This window comes from Mastacembelus armatus, chromosome 15 (genome assembly GCF_900324485.2).
Source record: "Mastacembelus armatus chromosome 15, fMasArm1.2, whole genome shotgun sequence".
NCBI classification, from domain to species: Eukaryota; Metazoa; Chordata; class Actinopteri; order Synbranchiformes; family Mastacembelidae; genus Mastacembelus; species Mastacembelus armatus.
Genome location: NC_046647.1, coordinates 11,518,198 through 11,528,239, shown reverse-complemented (window position 1 = coordinate 11,528,239; position 10,042 = coordinate 11,518,198).

Sequence of the window (10,042 nt, the reverse complement as noted above, 5' to 3'; positions counted from 1 at the left end):
GATTTTAAGGTAGGAAATTGAAGGCCTCTATATAAAAACCTCACATAAAAACACAGCACTTGGAGAAAAAAAAAACACTGCAGATGCATTATATAATATTCTCCACATTATAATTTATTTGTTATTGTTTCTGAATATTTTTGCCTTTATGAATACATTTTGAGCACTGACACCTGCACTAATGAGTCATAAAAACAAAATGAATTGAAAGTAATTGTGTCAGTAATTCAGCGTCCTGAAATGACAGACTGATACTGTGGGCTTGCATAATAGTTACTTATTGCAATGTTCACAATGTTTTCTCACATCAATAACTCATCATGGCATCTTTCATAGAAAATTTTAATGTGTCTCTGTGAGTCTTTTAAGTCTGGCCAAGTTAACACTTGAAGCACACCTAAACCCCATATCAAACAGCAGCAGCTGCAGAGAAGCCCCAAGCCACCTCAGCTTAATCCAATTTGACTGGCCATCACTGTGGGCAATGCTGGGTGGAACATTATGTGAGGTGGCTAGAGCTTTTTGCTGTGCATTAGTGGAAAGAGATTTATCAGTCCACTTTTGACTCTTCTGTGAAAAAAAATAAATTGGTCAATGCTAATGTTTTACTCATGTGTCCTACCACAGGGGGCTTTAAGTGATACAATGAATAATGGCTTTTATTAATATTAGTGACACACAAAAAGAAACTGGGTGGAAATCATGCGTCTCTGATGACTGGTGGTTTCATATTGTCAAACTGTGTAAGAATTATTTGATTCTGTATCAAGTTATTTGCATTTTCACTCTTTTCATCATATAATGTACTCAGCTGACTCTTTTTTTAAAGGGTAGATACAGAAGTTGGAGCTACTCCATTTCTGTTGCTCGGATGCTTCACAGCCTGCACATAATTTGGTGAATTGTCTGAGGCGTCTGAGCTCCAGTGACAGAAAAGGTACAGAAATAAGCTTTTAGCTAATCCATGCCATACATATCAGACATCTGTCACTTGCAGTGTGGGCCAGAATTTCTGCGTCGCAAGCTCATTTGGCACTTGATACTAATGATTTCGGAGACAATCTTCAGATTATGTTGTTATATATCTCAGTCCATACTTTCATGGTGCATGCACTTCATTCTTTCTGCCAACATATCAGGGGCTCCCTGTGGTTTAAATGTCAGAAAGAGGGTAATTCCAACTGAAAGAAATAACTTACAGTCTGCTCAGCTGATAAGATGCAAATGGCAGGATTTACCGTCAGGTGATAATGTTACTCACCTGAGCTGCAACACCATGAAAGCAAATAAGATATGAACAGATGCAGAAGCAGTGGCACTGTGATGACCTCAAAACATACAATTAGTACTATGGATTTGTTACACGAGAGGAAATATGGCATGCTCATTCTTTGACAGCACCATAAAAGCATGAGTAGGTATTGTTCATTTATTTTCACACACTCAAAGCATATTTCATATTCTGTCACATTCTCCTCCTCTCTATGTTTCCCTCTCTCTCTCTCATAACAGATGGTGAGAAGGATTCACTCCTGGGTCAGATGCGCACACAGAATGGGTATCATGAACAGCAGTAACTCATTTCACCTCACTGCAGTGTCATGGAAGAGTGTTTTTCACAACGGCTCAATTTGAGGAACAAAAGTTTGTTTAACGGGATAGCCTGTAATCTTAACAGTGCTTGACACTGTTGTGTTAACAGAGTAACTGTTGCTTCCAAAGTGAGCCGTAATTAGCAGCAATAGATGTTGTGTGATAATGGATGCATTACAGGTGCTTGTGGTTGTGCAACACTGAGCTTTTCTTATTAAAATACTGCTATGGAATTAAGTTGGAATGACAAAGAAGGAAGGAAAGAAATGAGAAGCAGTGCAGTAAACCAGGCTTTCTATATCATATTTCTATTTGGCTCAAATTGGACAAAAAAAAAAAATATTCCATGAAGTAGACTGGTAAATCCGCTTTAAAAGCTAGTATAATATGCTGATAGAAAGCAACTCACAGGAATTATGTAATGTTGTGTTGACATTTTATTTGACAGCAATGTGTTAAGGAGACCCTGGTTGGCTTTTGCTTTCACATTAAGCAAGTTTAATTGGTTCAACTGAACAAATTGCATTTCTTTAAATTACGAAACAAGGAAATATAAATAAATAAATAAATAAACGCAACATAATCTTGTGCCTAAATTGGGAGGTTTAAAGTAGTGCGGCCCAGTGTGCCTGGGAAATATAAAACTGAAAAGCTTTGGCACCCTCTGCTGTTAGTGATTTCCAGATGGCAGCCATTTACACAGACCTGCTGTACTGATGCAGACATGGCAGAGGGCAGGAGGAATGTTGAGCAGCCTGACAGAAAAAGATTTTAAAAACATGGCTTTGAGATTTTAGTACATCATTGCAATTAATCCTACTACTGAGGTGGTATTATATATTTTTTAATTTTTTTTTTTTATGGACGTCTCATCTTGATTAATATATGACTCATTTTGAAGGAGCATGTCTTATTTATCAACAGAATCTGCAGTTCTCTATTTTATAGCCAGTTTTAGAAGAGTAAAAATGTTTTTCTAGTTTTGTTTTCTGTTCAAAGTTCTTTTTCCCAGGTGATGATTCCCAAAGGAACACCAAACTAATTGTTGCTGCTGCTTGTTTCCATATCCACCTAATGCCTTGCAGCTTGTTTCCTGTTCCCTGGAGTACTGCACATTTGCTCAGTTGTTATTTGTCTGGGCAGTGCCTTGTCGGCATGGTGCATAGTGTGCTCTGCTTATCTGGGGTGAACTAAGACAAACATTAATTGGTGGCACTAGATCCTCTGCTCCGTACCCTGCTGTGAGTCCACATCATGCTTCGGTGTGGCAACCACATCATCCCTCCCATCCGAAATCTCCTCTGACAGGGCCAGCAGCACCGCGCTCCTGGTTATCATTTATCATCCCAGCAGATTGGCTCATGTAACACTCGGCAGACTGATAGGTCATCCTCATGCTGTGGACCTGGCTGGAGTAAAGCCATGGCGAGTTGTCTGCATGATTGGAGAGCTGAGAAATGGATAGGAGGGCTTGTCATTAAAGAGAGAGGAGGGACTCTTCTAATTCATCATGTTAGTCATTGTTCTGCAGTATAAGTGCTTCAGACAGCATTGATATCATATTAGCACACCTGCAAAGGCCCCAAGAGAAAAGGATAGGACTTCTTAGTGGTGTTCCTCATGAGCTCCCTCGGAGATGTACACCAGATATTACCCTATTAATACATCCCACTACTCACTGGGGAGGGTGGGGTAGCTCTGCTCCAAAAGCACATCTGTAGGATACCACAGGTGGCCTCCCCTCCACACACGGGAGGTACCCTGATGTTTTTTCAGGGCTCATCAGCTCCACTGAGAATGTTTGGTGGGCTCAGTTTGCTGCATTGACACCCTGCAGTGTTACATCCTCTTTATCTAGTTTTCCCATTTAGAGTGCGCCATCCAATGTTAAGCCAGTTTTTATATTTTGACTTAAAACAACACTTCTCATCTTAACTCCGGTTCATTTATTGTGAATGCCTGCGGCTGATCAAAGGATGGTGGTTGACAGGTCATCATTAAGTCATTATCTGACCAAAACTCCTTTGCTATGCTTAAGATCTCATGCAAATCAATAAGTACACCCTCCGAGCATACGCTATTATTGTGAAAAGGTCACAAACAACACACTAATCAGTGACATTGTAAGGAGGGACCAACTTGTCCATCAATCAGGTGGAGCCTGTGGACTTTTGAGAATATTTCCTGTACCACTAGACATTTAATGAGGTTAATTTCATAGAAATGCTTAATTAGGGAATATCACTCTCCCCTGAACGTCACCATAGATACCAACTCTTTTCAGTGTTAATGGAGCAGACATGTACAGTTTTGCTTTGATGACAAATTGAAGTATTGGCTGGCTTTCATCTGTTTTAGAAGAAATATGATCTTAGACACAAGTCTAGATTTGACTTTCCAAATTTATAACAGCAATATCAACTATGTTTTAAAGTGGATTTTTGGTTTAATGGAAATTACTTTTGCATTTCACTTTTTGGCATCCAGCACCTGTCTCCTTGCTGCTTAACTTTTGGGATGGACACACTTCTGACAGGCTCTATTCAACACTGCAAGGTGAGTGAATTGTGTCAGGTATTACTGTAGATTTAATAAACTAAGTTACTGTGCAAACAAGCATAGGATTGTTAAAAATGTAACAGTGATGATTGCATTATTAGAATTCACATTAGAAAACATATTTTAACACACTGAATCTAATTACTTCATAGCACTGAATCTGTCAGAACATAACCACCCATTCTGATACAGCACATACAAGTTCAACTAGTTATAACAGAATTGAAATTCTTCTCTAAAGAACTGTGCCGTCTGATCTAAATGGATGTCTGGTTGTGATGACAGAGACACAGTTTACCATGACCATTCATGCTGTTGAAAGCAGCTCTCTGGGCAGATGTGATCAGCAGAGGCAGTGTCTCCCTCCATCCCAGATTGACAAGCCAGACCAGACGTGGGAGATGGATATCACATGGGACATCTGAACTGCAGGAAACCAGTGGTGCAGGCAGTTTTCAGCCAGCCTCATTACAGTGGACAGGTTGAGCTGGGCAATTGCTCCTTAGATAAGGTTGACTCCAAAGCACTAATTGTGTAACCCAGTATAGGATGACAATTATGACATGACAAAAAAAAAAAAAAAAAAAAAAAAAGACTTCAGAATCGGGATGTTTGTTTTTACCCGAGGGAAACAAATGAATGTGTATGTCGACCTATAAGTCACATGCCTTTGGAGTATTAAACATTGATGTGCGAGATATATTGGCCATGCAGTGCATTTGCAAACCAAGTTCCTTCATGTTTAATTTCAGACAGGCTACATTAGTCATTAGTGAAACTGTAAATAGGCAATATTCAAAGTGTGCACATTACAATTGTAATCACAATTAGTGCAATGAAGGAAATGTGTTAATGTGTAATTTGCTCATTCACTTCTCCATGTAACGGTGCACGAAAGCACTGGATTGGTGATCGCCTGTGCGTGGTCTGTCTGCATTTCAGTATGCTCTCATGTGTCTCACTCACCATGGCAAGAACATAATCTCTGAGCATTAATCTTTATTATTCAGCCGAGCCACTGCAGAATTCAAACCATCAACCATATAGTCAAGGTCACGGTAAAAAAAGAAAAAAGAAAGAAAGAAAAAAAATTACACAGATTAATAAATCAAAGTGTGTGCCCCCAATCAAAATGTAAGTGGAACACTCAGCATTGATTGAGGTGTCCTTATTTTACTCAGTAAGACCCTACTGAATTCATATTTCATACCACATCCAAAGACATTAAAGAGAGTCAACTGAAAGATGTTTGCTTGTTACTTACAACTTTTTTTTAATGAATCTGGTGACTAAGAATCCTGAGGCTGTTTTCATCTCCTGTGCACTACCGGGAATGCAAAATGCATAAGACAAGCAGTTGTCCCTGAACTTGCTGTGAGAGCTGGTCAATTTACTGATTGACCCTCACCTGCACTGAGCAACCATGAATACTGATCACATACAGTACAATGGATTCAATGAATATTTTTCAAAATGAGATTAGGAAAATTCAAGAAGTGTCAGACAGATGTTAGAAGAAAAGGGGAAGGCATTATAGAATAATTCAAACTTGTACCTCATAAAGAAACAACCATTTTGACCAGTTTTTCTAATTTGCCCATATCTGCAGACATTCTGCAATTCACTTGTAATTGACCACTTACTAAACCCTTTCTCTGAACCATGATTGTCCAGTCATAGCTGAGAAACCATAACAAGGCATGGGAGGTCTGCCTGAGGAACTAAACTGAGCTGCATTGAAAAACACAAACGCGAATTGGAATATTTTGTTTAACTGATCTGACATACTCTGGCAATTGTTCACATGTCTACAAATGGTCAAGTTGTAATTCCTTCTGTTGATTGGTGTGTGTTGTGAAATTACTTCCTCCAAGTTTATTGAAGGTAAAACTCATTTGAATCTTATGTAACTTATAGCGTAGTCCTGTTTAAATATTGACCTGCCTTCATAAAATACAAATCTTACATCATGTTTTGATCCACAAGCGACTATGGCCTGCCTGGGATGTGGGCACTCATCCAGGTAAAAGAAGCTTGTACTGTTCGTTTTAAAAAATATATATGCCATTGAAAATTAACAACAGAGTTGTGCTTGTCCTGTCTACAGCAAATTGTTAGATGCTTGAAAAGTTTCTTATCAGTTCATTTGAGTGATTACGAAATAATTTCATTCTCCATTGTCTGCCGGGAAGGCTAATTATTTTATCACAGAAATTTTAATTAGCTGTATCTCAGACTTGTCCACAGAGCTACAAAAGCTTCAATAGATAGAGCAAATAGTCTATATGAGGCTTTTCAGAGGAAGAACTATGCTTTACATAGAAAGGAACTATGGACTATACAGGATGAATGAGAAAACATTCTCGAATGCATTCAGTACAGCTAAAGCGAATATAACAAATACTGTATAGAGAATGTCTCACAAGGCAATTGTTGTGTCGCATGGATGCTCTGTTATAAAAGACACATCAGAATCTGATATATAGCAACAACAGTGAAAAGATGAATGTGATGACAGGTTCATGCAAAGACAGTGAGATCAATAAATCCAGCTTTGCTTCATTCAGATCGGGTTACATAATGCCAGAAATCTGAGAATTAATAACTTTACAGCGGTAAAGCAGATATCAGGGGTTAAAACTGCTGTTGATGGATATTTATTAATGACCCCTGATTGATTAGTGGGATTACAGCCTACAGATGACAATGGTGCATGCTAATGCCAAAGACAAAATTATGGGGTTAACTCATATTCGTTTCTATTATTAATGACTGAGCAGCTCTTTTCTAGGCATCTTCCAGATTGTCAGTTTTTTTTTTTTTTTTTTTTTATATATTCCACCCCCTCACTTCCCCATTGCAGGGTAAAATAAATTATAGACAGGAAAATGAAAATGTGGTAGGTGATTTGTCAGAAAGATAGTTTGTTATTGTGTGCATTCAGAATTGATAATTGTCAAGGTGACCTGTGATCTCATTGATTAACAAGGACACAGCTCTCTGTCCTGACTGCTATGTGGCTATTTCCAGAGCCCTTTGTAAGCATAGTTTCTCTGCCTTTTTGTACTGAATGAATCATACTGATACACTATCAGTCATTCATATTTTGTACCCAACTCTATAAAAACCCTGTCAAAATCATATTAACGCCTATAACAAGGGAGTTTGTGGGTTGACCCACATTAACTGTCATGCTCTGTGACTGAGCGAGAAGAAAGAAAGAAAATAATATGCCAGCTTGTAAAATAAAGCATGGTTTAAGTCTGCCATCCAACCTGCTGTAAAAGATGAAGTTTTCAAGTCAGGAATGCTTGTCAATCCACAGTGTGGGGGCAGTGGTTCATGGAATATTTACATAGCCAGAGAGGGAGGTTTGTGGGAGTCTAAAGCCTGGTGGTTGGAACCACATTCAAAGGAAACGGATAAAGGCCCTGAGGATTCATGCAGTGCAGCATTGTCTCTCAAAAAAAAAAAAAGAAAAAAAAAAAAAAAAAAAACATTGCTGGGGAAAAATACCTTGATTTAAAATTCAGTTCTAAGCCCAGGCATGGAAAAGGAAAAATAGGCATGTGAGTGGAATGTAAAGCAGTTCAGCTCTATGCACCAGACAGACATAGCTGAGGTCACACATGCATGACAGACCCTACATATATTTTTCCTCAATAAAAAATTCCAGTTAAAGAAATTGTGTCTGTTGAAGCTTAGCGGTATCTTATGCCAAAAAGACTGCCCAACAAGCATTTGCATAGCTAACAAACAGGTTTCCTCGCATTTGATTTCACTCCTATATTCATACTCAGAAGAATCATCCAAATTATGCCTGGTGCGTGTATTAAAAATGAAAGTGAATTCATTAATATTTATACCAAACCATATGGTAAACAAGTAACTCTGTGGCTGGGAGATTTGGTCTGGTTTGGTGGATGTCAGCATCATTTCTCTAAACGGAAGGATCTGAAAAGTAAATTCCTTTGAGTCCATAGCAGACTGATATATTTAACCTCAAAAAAGACCTAAAGTAGTGAAAGCGAAAGATGCTGATAGAAAATACATACTGTTGATGTTTGATTGCCATTTTTGCGACTGTCTGAGACAGCAGCCATTGATCGTGCAAAACGTTACACATTTAAAGTCCCAGTAAAGAACTATAATCAAACAAAAGCTTCATTTATTTGTTCATAATTATTCATATTATGATGGACATTTTCTATCAGTAAATACCAAAATATAATCAAATCAAATCTACATCCTACTATTTAGCAGTGCCAGTGTGTATACATAAAACTTACAGCCAATGACTATCATTACAGACTCCCAAAACCCCTCATTTCCCTCCAGCCCTCCCATCATATAGAAACTACAAAATGGCAAATTTCAAGCAGCACTGTAGGTGAATGCTTGGTTTGCACCTGTAAACCTGTACCCATGATGGTTTCCTGGCAGCTGGGGTGCATTTACTTTAGAAGAACCAAGATTAGTGATTACTTCCATTTGGACAACCTGCCTTTTGCAGAAATATGTCAAACTGCTGAGGCAAGACACCATCAGTTTCCTTCTGCATGTGAGCTCTATATCCTAGTTTTGCTAATTCAAACACTGAACCGTGTGTGGCTGACTGCTTGCTCAACTGTGTACGAAGTTATTTTGCAATGATTAATTAAGGACAGCATTCACATTGTTGGAGCATCCAAATTCATTTTAAGCCTCATAATTATTACCCTACATGCTCCGTTGTTGGCAAACTGTTATCAATAAACACAATGTTTGTGACTGTCAGCTATTAATCAGACAAACCCAGCCATCCAAACAGACCAGTCACCCTCAAATAAAGCCTTAAAACAAGTGCTGTGCTTGTTTTGCCCCTGGACTTTAGCTCATTTTTCATTTTCATACATTCATCTGTGCTCTTAATGTCACACTAAAGTATTTAATCCAAGTTCAAGGTTCATCAATGCTTTTATCTCTTCTCTCTAACAACAAGCATCGGCAAGGGTTAAAAGCAGGACAGTCACTGCTCTTATAAAGATGAGATCATATCACCCCTATAAAGCATTTTTACACTGTTGACTACTTTTAGGTTTCCCTGATTACTTGGAAGATGCTGCAGGGTCAGAGGCACTGAAAGTACATTCTGACTGTAAACACCAAATGAGACAGACCTTGTCTCTTGGCAGAGACGTTTCAAGACTCTGTTCTTACTGCAGAGGGTATCAGAGTGCACTATGCACTATGTCAGCACACCATACATTTCACCTCATTAGTCAAGCAAGGTTAAATTTAACATGGGGTTTGTGTCTAAAGGGTTTGTAGTATAGAGTCTGTGTGAAAAGGGTTGAAATACATTTTAGGGCCATTACCATATTTCATTGGCATCCAAGTTTTGATAAAACTGTACCTCTGAAACCCTGATTTATTAATCAGTGACAAGTTAATAAGTTATGCAGTTCTGCATGGTTGAAAGATGATTGCGTTGTGACAAATGTCAGATTATGAATGACTCTTTCTGGGGCACTCACTCAATATGAAAATAAATACAAATCTATGAAATGCTATTAATGCAGTTACAGATATTTGTAAGGGTTAATCAAAGGAATAACTGTGGTAATGTCACTCCTTAGCGTTGTGGCTAAGTGAAGAACAGTTTCTTTCATTATATTTAAATTGAAATTGAGTTGCTAACAAAAACAAATGCAGTTAATAATCATATTGACCGTCGGGGTCATGTGTGCTCTGGAGTCAAAACACTCATCTACACATGGGGATATTTATTTTGATACATCGATTGCATGTGCAGTCCCTACAGTTTGTCTTTAAAGAAAATTAACTATACATCTTTTTGACAGACATTGATTATCTCATACAGTTAACATACATTTCCCCTTGCACTCAC